Below are 13653 nucleotides of genomic sequence, written 5' to 3'. Positions count from 1 at the left end.
GTGTAGTTGTTGGAGTATTTTTGTAAATACGAAAATAAACAAACAAAAGTCACAACATTTGTTATTTTTGTCTCTCTCTTGATTCAGGATTTTGGAGCTACATTAGCAATTTTCTAATATGGATTTGATGATGAAGCAAATCTCTTGTTAATGCATAAAAACTTGCATGTTATACTTGGGGTTATGGAAGAACTGGTATGGATTTCAAGAAATGGCACCTTAAGATTTAGCCAATGTAAGTTTGACCAAGATTTTTGTTCATGCCATTTGTAAATTTACATGACTGCCCTCTTTTGTAGACTGGTCTTGTTGGAGAAAACAATTTGTCTATTCTTTGAGCACTAAAAGAATATGATTCAATTTTGTTTAATAAATTTAAACTTTTTTGAGTTCGGTACAAATATAAGGGCATTTCTAAGTGTCTTCACCCAGGGCATGAAATATCTATGGACCCGCCCTGCTCTTTTGTATTCCTCTTGATTCCAAGAAATGTGGTGGAATCAGTTACTTTGAAACCCCAACTATACATGTCCTTTTCAAGCTACTAATAAGAGAACTATAGCTACTAATAAGAGAACAAGTTGCAAATCCATTTTAGCGTTAATTTTATCTAATCAGTGTACAATGGTGTGTCTAAAACGGGTATGATGGACATAAAGAACCAATAAACAACGTACTAAAATAGTGAAGATACCATCAGAAACTTATCAAACAATTAAACATTGCCATCCATTTAAAAATGAAACAAATACATGAGAAACATAATACACCCTTGGCATATGGTATACTAAGGACGGAATACCAATCATGAAATACATTTATAGAGAATCAGGAGTATTCAACTTCCTAAATATTCAAGTATGAGTAGTTAGCTTCCTTAGTAACTAATAAAAAGAAAGTTATTTGACATGACTAAAGCATATTCTTAACACTCCTCCATGGCTTTCGTGAGGAAATGCAAAACCCTATTGTAGTGAACATCACCTTTTATGAATCTGACAGCCATGTAATTATACTCTCTGATGCAGGGGCATAAGCGGTCTCTATTCAATTTTGCATCACAAATTCTCCTTCTTATTCGATGGGTTCTGCACGATAATAAAAAAGGATATCACAAGGACTTGGGTGGTTCTGGTTTAAAAAGTTAAAGAAAACAAGGAGCTCCAGTTTGATGGGATTATAAGATTACGACCATACAGATTCTTTACTAGATCTTTGCTAGATTAAAAGAATGCGTTTGCCGGGAGTCGAACCCGGGTCTATTGCTTGGAAGGCAATTATCCTAACCGTTGGACTACAAACGCTTGATATGCATTTTTGCAAAGCAACAATATTACAAATAGCTCTACTCCTAATTTTAAAAAAAAACACCGGATCTCATATTCTAAGAGCTTTTAAAAGTCAGTTCAGTTTTATATATTTTAAACGGCTAGGTAGCATTGAGTTCCACACCATAATAGTTATTTTTATTTTTTTTTTTATTTTTTAAACTTGAAATAATAGAATTTTATATGTATATAGTTTTTTCAACCTGAAAATGTGTAATTTGTATTCAGTTCAGGGTTCAGTTTGAGACTAAACCGGTTCCACAACACCAAAACGCATTAAGATTGGTCTGTTTTTTGGTTGAAGTTGGAGATGTAATGTCATCAAGCACTTAAGGTAATTAATAGGTGTTTACCCATATATCTAAAAGGTATTTAATTAGGTTATGCTCAAGTAAGAGTTAGGGAACATGCAATGTGTACACTCATATAAACTAGTATGATCGTGGACACAACGAATGGTAGGGTGTTGGGGTCGTGAAGACCTCCAAACGCAAATCCTTAAGATGCCTTTAAAGTCTAGGTCCTGAAGGCGTAGGTATTTAAGCCCTGAAAGACGTGTAGATTTTGAAGCCTAGGTCATGAAACATTGATGCCAAAAGTGTAGGTAGTGAAGGCTGCTACTGATGGCTTTAAGGCAAGCTGCCAATATCCAAAACTGCTGATCCACTTTAATGAAATTTTGGGCATACATACATGATTTGATCAGTAAGTCTAGGGTCTAACTCTTCCATTCTAAAACAAACTAGCCATACTCTTGTTTAGTGCTCGACTTCCTGTTTTGCAGCCAAACTTGAAGTTGTTATTTGAGAGAATAATTCCCAAGTAGATTTTGCCACAGATAATTGCATTACAGGTCATAATAGTACTTACAAATCGTGTATAACGCAATCTAATTTGATATCCAAGTTTTATTGACTATCATTCAAAGTCGAGCCAAAGTGAATCCCTGCCCTACTCATACAGAATCTCAAGAAATAGTAATTATCAAGAAATGAATGAGTTTAACCAAAATTACACATAACGAGTTTATACTTTAACATCAATTGTAATATATATCTCTAAGTTAAAGTAATAGTTGTGTCCGAAATCCAAAAATAAAGGTTTTGTCCTATAATAGCTTGGTGCTATGACCCATTATGTTCAATATGTCACAGATGAACTTTGGGCCGTAGTTCTAGAATGTTATACACGAGAAAAAAATGTTTCTATAGATTCCAAGACTTTGTATGAAAATCGTATCTTGATAATCTTCTAATATCATGTATTTATATTTGGGATCCACCTACATTAAGTAGAGAAAAAGATAACACAAACTCAACATTTAAAAAAGGGTTATTGACATAAAGGCACATCAAACTTTCACGTTTGGTTTTAAATGACCATTTAACTTTTTTTTTTTGAACTTTTTAGACCATTAAACCCAAAATTTTTCTGTCTAAAACATCATTTTTATCAAAGTTAATAGGTTTCCCGGTTACATATTACTGTTGACACTGTTGAATGCTGATGTGTAAAATAACCCACCCCTTTTTCTTTGACCCAGTCGAATACACCTCTTGCATCTCACTCTCTTTGCTTTTGTGTACTTCCCAATAGAAACAATAGAAACAAGAACAAAAACAACCACACTCTTTCCTCAATCCATGAACAGGTGTGAATTTCCCTTTTCTCTCTTATCGATCACAGGTCTAAAAAATTGCCCCATCTTCTTCCCTTTCTTTCTCTAGTAGCAGGTTGCAAATGAGATGATGATAGAGACGAAGTTGTTGTGGTTTGCTAATAGCGTCCGAGTTGGTGAGTGTCGGTTAACAATGACTCAATGGATGTTGGATGATCGAAGATGTAGTAGATAGGTCGTGCTATTCGAGCCTATCAACTTGATTTTTTTTCCATCGGCTCCTATTACGGGATTTTTTTACCGATACCAAGCACTTTTCCGACATTCTATTGTCGTCGTCTTCCCTACAGTACATCCGCTGCTACAGTTTTGTCGCTTCTTCTTCTCTGCAGCAACGTGTTTTTCGTTTTCACAATTTACACTGCATCGATTCTAGGACATTCACTGCTCCGCTGCCTTGCTCATCCGCATCTACGGGTATTTTTCACAATTCAATAGTTCGTAAAAAGAGATGAGATCGAGACTACGAAGGCAGACTTTGAAAACTACACACGCAGAATTCGAACACCAAGATAACCCCAACAATTCCTAAGATTTGGTAACATATTTGGATATTCACATTCTTCATACGATCTGGTGCAGATTTAGACCTGCTGGGAAATAGATGGTGCTTTGGACCTTCAATTCCTTTTCAAAATTTAGTCTTGTAATCTGTGGTGGAAGATAAGAATGGGTGGAAGAAGGATGGTGGCGGTGGTGGAAGATGGATGGTGCTGGAAAAAGGATGGTGGTTGTTGTGTAAGAGTTGATGGTGGCGGTGATGCGGAAGGAACATGTTCTAAGAGTTGATGATAATCCGCCATCTTATAAGCTATCCATTCGATTACTATCAAGGTAATGCTCATTATCTTCGATTAATTCTTCACCATTCAAAACAACCAGATGTGAATTCGACAAGATCTGCTATTCAATATTTCTACAACCATGGTGGGTTTCAAGAAGCCTTTGCTCAGTACGTGAAGCTGCAAAGATCGGGACTCTTACCTTCCACATTTACAGTAGCATTGAAGGCATGCGCAAGGCTTGGTAATGGAAATGGCGGGATCATAGGCAATATCTTTGACTTTCTTAATGTCAAAGTCCATGTGGATATGTCCATTATCTACACATCAACAATGTAACCGGAAAACCTGATAATTTTTAGCAAAATGGTATTTTTAACGGATAGTTTTTGAGTTTAATGGTCTAACAGGTCTAAAAAAAAGTTAAATGGCCATTTAAAACCAAACCTGAAAGTTTGATGTGCCTTTATGTCAATAACCCTTTAAAAAATGCAACATAGTGTTTATTAATGGACTTTATTCAACAAAAAGTTATCTTCATTGTTTGTCAACTAGGTTGGAATGAGTGACGTGGCACTTTGATTGAGAACCAAGTGTTGCATGGTGACCATCCTAGCAAATTCAATCATATCAAGCACAACAGTATAACAAGACGAAGAAGTACATATCCCCAAGAGCGTATCATAGCTGGTTTATTGATGGTATACTTGCACAAAACGAATATATCAAACATAAGAAATTTAAGCAAATGAAGATATAGAAAATGAAATGACATGACAATCAAGAAGCAGGATGTAGTAACCATATGAACATGAGTAGATCCTGCATAAAAAATTAAGAATCAAAATAGTAACATGCATCAATAATACTAATGCGATTTAAAGAAACACAAATATCTAAATGAAGGCATACACTTTTATGAGAAAGTCTATCACGACATTTTTTTGTTAAAAGCTTTCCACAAAATGGTTAAAACTAAAGTGATGGTATTCAAAGGATTTTTTAACATCATCAGACACGATATTACTAGAAAGTAAGAGTTCATCACACTTTAAAAACATCAAACATACGTTTCTGAAATCCATCAAGCACAAGCCATTGAAATCCATCAAACACAATTTATTAACATAAGATACTAAAACTATCTGAAGTTATCTTTATAATATTGCAGAGAGAACAAGCAATGCCATATCATCCAAACTGCTTCAACAGCCTCAAACTTTGCCACTTGCTCCTGGAAGCATAGGGTCTCGCTTAATCAACTGAGAAATCAAAATGGGAAGTCAGTGAACAGTCAACATTATATATACTAGTCTCTCTTATGAGTCTGTTACACTTCTTATTAGGCTTACGTTTAGTCCTGTCAGTTGTGGCTTAAGTAGAGCAGTAAGGGCAATAAGGTCTTTTTACTGTTAGATCAGTTAGGAAGGCTTAGTTGAGTGGTTAGTGTTAGTAGTTAGTATCTTTGGTCATAACAGAATATAAGTGAATTCAGGGAGAGTTCCTAGCCTCTTGAATGCTAGTAAAACCTTTTGTAATCCTTTCAATTTCAAGTCAATCATGCAGATCTTTACACAATCATTGTCATCTAAATATAGTTGTCATGCCGAAAAATGCCCTGAATTTTCATAGGTATTTGTTATGTTATATGTAAATATAATACATAATTTTAACTCTATTGTATACATTATCTTAAATAATAATTATTCTTAGAACTATAATTTAGTAAAAATAACAGAAAACTGTCATTAATTACTACATAAACAAAAATGGGCTACATTGTAAATTTTCATTCCACTCCATAATGAAAATGAAAGAAAAACATCCAAACGGAAACACAGTGAAAATTAACAAAATGGAAGAAATCAAATTCCTTCAAGAATTGCCCATTCCATTCCACCGGGCAAGACAAACAGACTTTTCTCATTCCTATGGAATGAACCATTCCATTCCTTACCCATAATCCATGATACCAAACACTACCTGATTGTAAAGAGAATAAGGAAAGAATAAAATTAACTAAGCTCCATGATCAAAACTTTAAACTATAGATAATGTCCATTTGCAGACCTCATATGTTACAACAGAAAATGAAAGCATCCCATGAGTAAACATGAAGCTTGAGCTATGATCGAGGCCAAGATCAACACACTTTTTTAGGGATGTAGAGGAATCATCGTAAACATTAATAAGAATTCAGAATCCAGATATAATTCCACAGTTTGTATTATATGATAAACAAAATAACTCATATTTAGAACACACCTTACAACTCTTCTTGCTATTACTCTCTTGTGTCTTTCTCTTTGGCCTCCCATTAACATAGGGAGATACAAGACTCTCCATATAGATAGGGGCACAAATATACTCCCTAGTCTTGTAGAACAGCATATCACGACACAAAGTTCTCTTGTTAGGAATGTAATGTTTCTGCTCTTTCAAGCATTGTAAACCTAAGTTCATCTCACACTCCTTTTCAAACATTCCCCAAGACAGCTTTCCATTGTAGTTCTTCAGCATCCATAAGTTATCATTAAACCCATCACAAGGAAATACGCATAAACAATCTTCGATAATACCTAAATTCATATTTGGGCAGCTAGCAACACCAGATTCATATCGCTCATCATCAGGTTGGGAAATTTTGATAAATTTTTCTGCAGATAGCCGAAACGAAGTAATGACTCTCTTCTTATTTGGAGATGAAGAATCTTTCATAATCCAATGAAGTGCCCCATTGCATAAGATACCAATCCTACTAAGAAACGAATACTTTACATCTCCAATTACTTTCCAAACATTTGATTTCAAACTTAACACTAGAAAACTTGTCCAACCAACACGTTTACGGAACCCTAACACAACCTTGTAATCATCCGTAGATGAATCATACCCAAAACCCCAACATAAACACTTGGTATCACGGATTGGAGGCTCTTGTAGTGTTTGCACCTCTCTAGTTGAGGGATTGGCTACTACAAGTTGAGAAGCAAAAGAAGAGATGCATACAAGTCCATTGGAAGAACCAAGAAGATGACAATCACGATCATCAAAGAATTTGTCATCAACATCACAAACACGCGACCCGTTGCGATCAGGGACCCTTGACATAACAATCCTCCTATCTATATCATTATTTTTGTAATCAATTTGGTAACTATAGTTCATATGGAATTTAATGAAACCAGAGTCAGAGATCAAATTTTTCCAAGACCTACACACACTTTTGCATCGGATTAGATCCTTCGCATTCAATCTTTTCAGTATATGCGGAAGGACATCACCGTGAAGCTCTGCCATCGAAACCCTAGAGTCGGCAACGCGAAAGGAAAGAAAGGGCGGGGGTACCCACACGATAGCAAGAAATTTATTTCTATGGTGTATTTTTTATGGATTTTAGTTATCAACACTCATGAATGCGAAACATGATACGAAGAAATTATTACCATGATATTTTACCATAGAGTGAGATTCATTTACTGAAATGACTTTTACAAACCTGCCATATATGATTAGTACGTCAATACCGATAAGATCACTAATGCCATCAATACATCATGATCTTCGATAATTGCTTTGCTACACCAACTGAAATCAGTGTTAATAACATACCTTCTTTCTCAAGTATTTCTCTTGTGCTTCCGTTAACAAGTCCACTAATATGTATTTATTATCATGAGGGTAGAGGTTGTGGAACAGGGAAACTAATTATACTGCCATCTTGAAGAGGAAGGAAGAGAAAGTGAACTGCTTCTAGTGGACTACACATAAGAAGTTAAGAAAATATATGATGGTTCCTTGATTTTGAGAAGGTGTTTAGGATTTCATTTTGAACCTTAAAAGGACTTTTAGGCAAAAAGACTTATTGATTTATGGTGGTGAGAAAATGAGTTTTTTAAAAAGTGTTTGGATTAGTTTTTTGTGGTGAGAAAATCAATAAGTCAATAAATTAAAAAGTATTTGTCTTAGCTTATACATGTTTTAAGGAGAATTTGACTTTTACAACCAAAAAGTTATAAGAAGTTTTTAAATGTTAGAATCCTAATTTATTAAAATCTCCTTTTTGAAGGGCTTATGAGAGGTTATTTTAAAAGTCCTTATTACATTACCAACCACTTTTTTTTCTTTTTTATTTATTGACTTTTCAAAAAGCAAATAAGTCAATAAGTTCTTTTTAAATGAAATCTCGAACACCCCCTAAGATGTTTGAACCACTTGAGTGAACCACATGAGTGGAGATCAATCATGGTTCTCAAGTACTCTGTATCATAGTAACACGACCATAGTGAAACTTGGAAACAAAATGATAATGAACTAATGAACACGACTGGTTACGATAATTCTAAGATCAAAATTGAATGGAATCAATCGTATTGTTTGTGATATGTACTATGTTCCATAGTTGAGGAACAAATAGTATGTCACGACTACAAGAAAGTGGTCATAACATCTTGACAAAAGGAATATGTAAGATTTTTCATCCCCACAAAGGCCTGATTATTATGACCATAATGGGTGCAAGCAACATGTTTATGTTGTTTATTGAACTACAAACAAGACCGTTCGATCACCATTCACCAAAGGATAAGGTGGTGTTTGTTTTCTAACAAAAAAGTCGTTTTGACCTTTTATGTCTGCGGGCGGAAAAAAGACATCTGAGAAAAATATTGTTTGTTTTTCCGAAGACAAAAGACAAAAAATCTTTTTAACCTTTTTTTCCGAAAAAGAAAAAAAATAGATTTTGATTTTGGAAGACATTTTCTAAGTTTCAACCGTATGTGATATTTCATGTACCACAAGTGCACAACAATAGAGAATGAAGCTTTATGACAGGAGTGTGGATTATGTACTCTTAGGATTGTTTTATGCATTGAATCTAAGGCCTATAAGTTACTCAATCCCAAGACTAAAAAAATCAAAGTTACAATGGATGCCATTTTTGAAGAAGAAAAAAGGATAGTCTTGTAGCAAAGCACATTGAGAAAATGGTCAGCACTAAGAACAATACCAATGAGGGTGACAACACCAACAAACAAGATACTCTGTTGAGGATGATACACTCATACACATCATAGGAGGGTTATAATGAGAACCAGGTAGAATTCCTAGGTAGAATTTATATAATTCAAGAAACAGGAAGGTCTCTAGAAGTATTAGATTCAAAATAAAATTCTAATTATTCATCAAAATAATGCAGGAACCTATAAATATCAGTTTCCCAACAAACCTAATCCAAATCTAACATTTAAATAAAAGATAAGTACTAACAATTTCAATAAAATATCAACCCTACTTAGACGATAAAAATATCAATCTCCCGTTAATTAATTCTCATATTATTGGTGATGCTTATAGACTTGTCCAATGGAACAAAGTGCACGTACTTACTCAAGCGGTCCACTACGACAAAAATGACATTGTATCCCTCCGACCTTGGCAACCCGGTCTTAAAATCTATTGTCACATCCACCCACACTTTTGTTTGGTAATTCTAAGGGTTGCAACAATCCTCCCGATGCCATTGTCAAATATTTATGGTGATGACACACGTCACGCTCCGCCATCATTCTTGCTATGCCTTTACACATACCCTCCCAATATACTTCCTTTGCCATTTGTTGGTAAGCTTTTTGTACTCCTGAATGTCCTTCAATTGCACTCGCATTAACTCATGAAATAGACAAGGAAACCAAGATAATGATCGAGGCAGTACTAAACAACTTTGATACAGGAGTCGGTCACCTTCATCACAGAAACTCGGTGGTGCGGAAGTACCTTCTCGAACTTGCCGCCTTATTATCCACAATTCTGGAGCCTCTTACAAAACCTCATTCCATTAGACTACCCACGGTACTGAAACGGTACCCAAGGTTGATGATGTCCCCTTTCATGAATGTATATCAGTTGTGTTTTTTTTTTTTGGGCCTATATTGAATTTTAATATTATATCCCAACAGTTTTGGACATCCACTTTTGATGTCCCTCGGTAACGATTTGTTGTTCTAGTATACATTAAAATCTTCGTTGGTTTGCCTGAACTATGAAACACTTTCCCACCAAGTTTGGATGCCACTTTTGAATGGTGAATACTGTTGTGAAATACGAAGGATCCGAATAGACTTAAATAATATTAGCTCAATGCGGAATGGGATCAAAAATTATCAAAGCGTAATAATCACAACGAAATACGAATAAAATAAATAGAATAGAGACACAGGAATTTACGTGGAAACCCAAATCGGGAAAAAACCACGGGCGGAGGAAGCCGAGAAACAATTCACTATAATTTGCAGTGTTTACAGGGATTATGAAAGAGATTACAAATAGAGTGAGAGGGCTAAAATATATGGTGGTGTATCAGTATATATATATATATATATGTAAAGTTTTACTATATATATATATATATATATATATATATATATATATATATATATATATATATATATATATATATATATATATATATATATATTTGATTGTTGGGTTAATTTTGTGGGTTAAGTCTCTCTCGCTATTTATAGCCAAAGAGGAGAATATAAATCTAATGTGAAAACAAAAATGCCGTCCAAAAAACTGCTGCGCCTCCATTCCGTCCAATTTCATTTTCAATTTCATATTAGATTACTATTCATAGTCAAACTATGAATAGTAAATGATAAGTTACGGAAATAACCCCTGAACTATTTGCCACTTGCTAATTTTGGAGGCAACTTTTCCATAATCTCCACCTTGACATCAAAATTAAGCAAGTCATGTTTTACGATTAGTCAAAACCTTTAGCTCATCAAACTCTAAAACTTCCATAAAAAACTGCAATTTTGTATAGAGAAAAATTGTTTCCGGAAAAATAAATAATAGTTCCTCCACCACGAGCCTTCAGGCTCAACTGCGATCAGAAACACCCACCATGTCCAAACATAATTTGAAATTGGCTATAGGAAGACTTTTAGTGAACATATCAGCGGGATTATAATCTGTATGAATCTTGTCCACAACACAATCACCTTTTTCAATGATATCCCTCACAAAATGATAACGAATATCAATATGCTTTGTTCGGTCATGAAACATTTGATCTTTACTCAAGAAGATAGCACTCTGGTTGTCACAGAAAACTGTGGTCACCTTTATTCTATCATCGAGTTCTCCGAATAACCCCTTCAACCAGATATCTTCCTTAACTGCTTCTGTAATCGCCATGTACTATGCCTCGGTAGAAGACAGGGCAACTGTAGACTGTAACTGGGCTTTCCAACTAACAGCACAACCATTTAGTGTAAACACATACCCTGTAATTGATCTTCGTTTATCCAAATCTTTTCCATAATCTGAATCAACATATCCGAACACCCCAGTGTTAGATTTGCCAAAACGTAAACACATGGAAGACGTACCTCGTAAATAACGAAAAATCCACTGTACTGCTTTCCAGTGTTCTTTCCCCGGGTTCGCCATGTATCTACTAACCATGCTAACAGCATAAGCCAAATCAGGGCGTGTGCAGATCATAGCATACATTAAAGATCCAACAGCACTAGAGTATGGAACACGTGTCATGTAAGCCATATCAGTCTCATTAATAGGACTCAAAGCGGATGATAGCTTGAAATGAGCTGCAAAAGGTGTGTTGACAGACTTTGCTTCGTGCATATTGAAGCGTCTTAGGACTTTCTCAATATAACTTTTCTGAGAAAGATGCAAGATCCTAGACTTCCTGTCACGAATAATTTCCATACCTAAAATCTTTTTGGCAGCTCCTAAGTCCTTCATTTCAAATTCAGCTTTCAACTGGTCTTTTAACTTCTGAATCTCCTTCATATCTTTTGCTGCAATCAACATGTCATCCACGTACAAGAGTAAGTAGATCTTTGAACCATTGTCACCTTTCTTGAAATAAACGCAGCTATCATAGGTGCACCTGCTGAATTTGTGACTGGTCATGAAAGAATCGAACCTCTTGTACCATTGTCTAGGAGACTGCTTGATGCAGGGGCATAAGCGGTCTCTATTCAATTTTGCATCACAAATTCTCCTTCTTATTCGATGGGTTCTGCACGATAATAAAAAAGGATATCACAAGGACTTGGGTGGTTCTGGTTTAAAAAGTTAAAGAAAACAAGGAGCTCCAGTTTGATGGGATTATAAGATTACGACCATACAGATTCTTTACTAGATCTTTGCTAGATTAAAAGAATGCGTTTGCCGGGAGTCGAACCCGGGTCTATTGCTTGGAAGGCAATTATCCTAACCGTTGGACTACAAACGCTTGATATGCATTTTTGCAAAGCAACAATATTACAAATAGCTCTACTCCTAATTTAAAAAAAAACACCGGATCTCATATTCTAAGAGCTTTTAAAAGTCAGTTCAGTTTTATATATTTTAAACGGCTAGGTAGCATTGAGTTCCACACCATAATAGTTATTTTTATTTTTTTTTTTATTTTTTAAACTTGAAATAATAGAATTTTATATGTATATAGTTTTTTCAACCTGAAAATGTGTAATTTGTATTCAGTTCAGGGTTCAGTTTGAGACTAAACCGGTTCCACAACACCAAAACGCATTAAGATTGGTCTGTTTTTTGGTTGAAGTTGGAGATGTAATGTCATCAAGCACTTAAGGTAATTAATAGGTGTTTACCCATATATCTAAAAGGTATTTAATTAGGTTATGCTCAAGTAAGAGTTAGGGAACATGCAATGTGTACACTCATATAAACTAGTATGATCGTGGACACAACGAATGGTAGGGTGTTGGGGTCGTGAAGACCTCCAAACGCAAATCCTTAAGATGCCTTTAAAGTCTAGGTCCTGAAGGCGTAGGTATTTAAGCCCTGAAAGACGTGTAGATTTTGAAGCCTAGGTCATGAAACATTGATGCCAAAAGTGTAGGTAGTGAAGGCTGCTACTGATGGCTTTAAGGCAAGCTGCCAATATCCAAAACTGCTGATCCACTTTAATGAAATTTTGGGCATACATACATGATTTGATCAGTAAGTCTAGGGTCTAACTCTTCCATTCTAAAACAAACTAGCCATACTCTTGTTTAGTGCTCGACTTCCTGTTTTGCAGCCAAACTTGAAGTTGTTATTTGAGAGAATAATTCCCAAGTAGATTTTGCCACAGATAATTGCATTACAGGTCATAATAGTACTTACAAATCGTGTATAACGCAATCTAATTTGATATCCAAGTTTTATTGACTATCATTCAAAGTCGAGCCAAAGTGAATCCCTGCCCTACTCATACAGAATCTCAAGAAATAGTAATTATCAAGAAATGAATGAGTTTAACCAAAATTACACATAACGAGTTTATACTTTAACATCAATTGTAATATATATCTCTAAGTTAAAGTAATAGTTGTGTCCGAAATCCAAAAATAAAGGTTTTGTCCTATAATAGCTTGGTGCTATGACCCATTATGTTCAATATGTCACAGATGAACTTTGGGCCGTAGTTCTAGAATGTTATACACGAGAAAAAAATGTTTCTATAGATTCCAAGACTTTGTATGAAAATCGTATCTTGATAATCTTCTAATATCATGTATTTATATTTGGGATCCACCTACATTAAGTAGAGAAAAAGATAACACAAACTCAACATTTAAAAAAGGGTTATTGACATAAAGGCACATCAAACTTTCACGTTTGGTTTTAAATGACCATTTAACTTTTTTTTTTTGAACTTTTTAGACCATTAAACCCAAAATTTTTCTGTCTAAAACATCATTTTTATCAAAGTTAATAGGTTTCCCGGTTACATATTACTGTTGACACTGTTGAATGCTGATGTGTAAAATAACCCACCCCTTTTTCTTTGACCCAGTCGAATACACCTCTTGCATCTCACTCTCTT

General features: G+C 34.9%; 2 non-coding genes across 2 annotated transcripts; both read right to left on the bottom strand.

Moving 5' to 3' along the window:
* Positions 1-1232: 1232 nt before the first annotated feature.
* Positions 1233-1304, bottom strand: TRNAG-UCC (transfer RNA glycine (anticodon UCC)). Its single transcript has one exon. It is a non-coding gene; the product is annotated as a tRNA-Gly (tRNA).
* Positions 1305-11985: 10681 nt separating this feature from the next.
* Positions 11986-12057, bottom strand: TRNAG-UCC (transfer RNA glycine (anticodon UCC)). Its single transcript has one exon. It is a non-coding gene; the product is annotated as a tRNA-Gly (tRNA).
* Between the last annotated feature and the right edge of the window lie 1596 nt (positions 12058-13653).

Source organism: Lactuca virosa, chromosome 6 (assembly GCF_052849685.1).
Source record: "Lactuca virosa cultivar CGN04683 chromosome 6, Lactuca_virosa_CGN04683_v6, whole genome shotgun sequence".
NCBI classification, from domain to species: Eukaryota; Viridiplantae; Streptophyta; class Magnoliopsida; order Asterales; family Asteraceae; genus Lactuca; species Lactuca virosa.
The sequence above is the reverse complement of the archived record's forward strand: the minus strand, read 5'-3'. Positions and strand labels throughout refer to the sequence as shown.